General features: G+C 36.7%; 1 protein-coding gene across 3 annotated transcripts in view; it reads right to left on the bottom strand.

Moving 5' to 3' along the window:
* arap1 (ArfGAP with RhoGAP domain, ankyrin repeat and PH domain 1) overlaps positions 1 to 1896 on the bottom strand; it is a 95479-nt gene extending 93583 nt beyond the window's left edge. For all 3 annotated transcript variants that reach the window (XR_013822776.1, XM_079886479.1, XM_079886477.1), the window contains exon 1: positions 1668 to 1896. The gene's annotated coding sequence lies outside the window, so the exon portion shown is untranslated. The remainder of the gene's footprint in view (positions 1 to 1667) is intronic.
* Positions 1897 to 3140: the final 1244 nt, after the last annotated feature.

The raw sequence follows: 3140 nt of genomic DNA on the forward strand, positions 1-3140 counted from the left end.
AGCGCTAGCAAACACACACACTGCCAAAATACGCCAGCTTTAACGTCTGGAGAACACATCATATCAATATACAGACATAAAAGTTCAAAGATAGCAAATAATAGCAATAATAAATAACAGAAATGTCTATTCACTGTCGATAAAGTTGTTTTGGAACTGATACAAGAACTGCAACTTGATTATATCCTCATATAAACCAGTTTTAATGCTTGATAGTGATGTCTAGAGAACAAATCACATCAATATATGTGGAAAAAGTTCGAAGACAGCAAATAAAATAACTGAAATGACACTTACACAATAATAAATAGGCCTACCATAAAATGCTTATTAACTATTGATAAAATATTTGGAATTGGTTTTGGAACTGATACAAGAACTACAACTTCTGTTAGTCAACAGATTTGGTTATTATTAAGTTATTCATCTGATTATATCCTAATATCAATTAATGCTTGATAGTGAATGATATCATACCAATATACAGGAAAAAAAACAGCAAATAAAATGACTGAAATGACACTTACACAATAATAAATAACAGAACATGTTTATTAACTATCGATAATGTTTTTGTAACTGATACAAGAACTACAACTTTTCTTAATCAACAGATACAGTTATTATTAATCAAAGTTATTAATCTGATTATATCCTAATATCAGCTGATATGTTTTATCACCATCAGTCTCTCGTCATGTTCTGCTTTACTAAAGGTGTGTGATAAAAGCTGAATTGCTCATAACTGCTCATAACTGCTCATAACTGCTCATAACTGTTTATAACTGTTTATAACTGCTCATAACTGCTCATAACTGTTTATAACTGCTCATAACTGCTCATAACTGTTTATAACTGCTCATAACCAACACGGAACTGCAAGTGTTGAACATTCGCTGAGAAACACAGAAGAACATCAAGCGAGACTCAGTGTTCACAACAAACATCAAGCTGATTAACATTCCAGACACAGCACTGGACCTGCTAACCCCTCCACACACACACACACACACACACACACACACACACACACTGTTAAACGCCTCTGTGTGGGTGTGTGTGTCGCACAGATCTCCATTCTGTGTGTTAAAGGAACTGAAATCCTCCGCATGAAGAACTTCACAGTTAGTATTAGTGCTGTATCTCTTTAAGAACTCTATTAGTTTCCCCACAACGACTGTGAAATCTTGTGGTTTCAGACCACATCTCACACACACACACACACTCACACACACACACACACACACACACACTCATACCTGCTTGTGCTGTCTCAATCACACACGCTCCAGTGTTTCCTTCAAGCTCGACAAGTGCATCTAAACACACACTCACACATTATAAACACAGAAAAAGATAGATAGATAGATAGATAGATAGATAGATAGATAGATAGATAGATAGATAGATAGATAAAGTTAGTCCCGTGATCTTCGCCTGTTGATGTTATATTAAATATAACGGATATTCACGGGTTTACTCCCTGACTGAGAGACTGGAGAATCACATGCTGAGATTTCCTCGAGTTGTGCTGATAAAATCATCTGTGTTTCAGTAAATTCAGTTTATTGACTGAACGCAAAACGCGCGCAGAAGTTGAACAAACTTGAGTAACGCTGATAAACTCAGGTAAACACAAACAAACACACACACACACACACACTTACAGAATCACTCTCGCAGAACTTGAGCCTGTTTTGTCGCTCTGGATGTTGTTGTAGTTTTTCTCCGGACGGCTGTAAGTTACACTAGTCCGTGTGTGTTTCTCCACTGAAACAGAGAAAAAATCTGCAAGAAACTTCTTCCGTAGGCGGCGCGTCACATGAGCGCGTGTGAAACTCCGCAAGACGCGACGCGACGCGACAGTGACACTCGCGTCAAATACCGCTAACTGCGGTTGCTATGCGACACAACGGTCAAATTCTTCAGGGGCGCGCGGCACACAAACACCACTGAGCCGCATTCACACCTCACCTCGGTTTCGTCTTGTTTTTGGCACATTTGTATGATCGCTAGAACTCTAATAATTTAAATATATAACCTATAAGTGCTGTTATCTGGCATACGAATGGAAATTTTCTTTTGGGTTTATTTATAAATATTATAATTTTCAAATCCTCTTCGAGTTCTTGTGCTCGACACGTGATTGGTCCATCCTGATCATCGCTGAGAAAAGTAACACATATGGTATGGTATAAGCGTTTCACGTAAATACATCAAATTAATTAAATTAAACAATCAACAATATATAATATTTATTTATTCATTTATTTTTGAAAATCTCAGTATAATTAAACAGGACTTTCTGTGTTTTAAGCTTGTATTTCAGTGGTCTTTCAGTAAAGTATTTTGCCAGCATGCTTCACTGGTCATGCTCTTTAGAAGTGTTTGATTTGTGATATGGCTGATATATGCTGTTGTTTATGGACTCTGCAGTTTTATTTTGTAGTTTTATAGTGTTGATAACCGCTGCATGTACAAGCTTTGGCCGGTAGGTGGCGCTACAGGTCTATGAGTGAATATTAGACTGTGTTGGGATGGAATACATGCATACTAGCATTCTGCAGCATATACACACACCTTCTGTTCCATTATAACATGCAGTATGCCATTTCAGACAATAGTTATTGCCCTTATACAATGCATGTTTGTTTATTCTCAGAAATAAGACTTTTTGTGTGCAAATGTGTGTGAAATTAGTCTGATTATATAATGTGTCAGTTGTAGGAAAAACACTGCATTTTCATCTGTTTGTTCATATGGATGCTGCTTCATAAAGACATATTAAGTATGATTTTCATCATCATCAGTAGAGAGAGAGAGAGTGTGTGTGTGTGTGTGTGTGTGTGTGTGTGTGTGTGTGTGTGTGTGTGTGTGTGTGTGTAAGGGACTTTATAATCATTGAACTTGAAAAAGACAATAATAATTCCAAAAAGTGATTAATAATTTGCTCTTTTGAAGGCTGTAGTCTCAGAATAAGAAGACTGATAGACTCTGTCAGTGTTTATGACTGTTATGACACTTTGGGCCTGAGGAGGGAAAATATGATTTCTACCAGAAAGACTCGGGAGAATTCTACAGGCAAGAGAATGTATGAATATGATTTATTTAACAGTTTGAATGCTAAATGAAATGTGAAA

Source organism: Squalius cephalus, assembly GCF_949319135.1.
Source record: "Squalius cephalus genome assembly, chromosome: 11".
NCBI classification, from domain to species: domain Eukaryota; kingdom Metazoa; phylum Chordata; class Actinopteri; order Cypriniformes; family Leuciscidae; genus Squalius; species Squalius cephalus.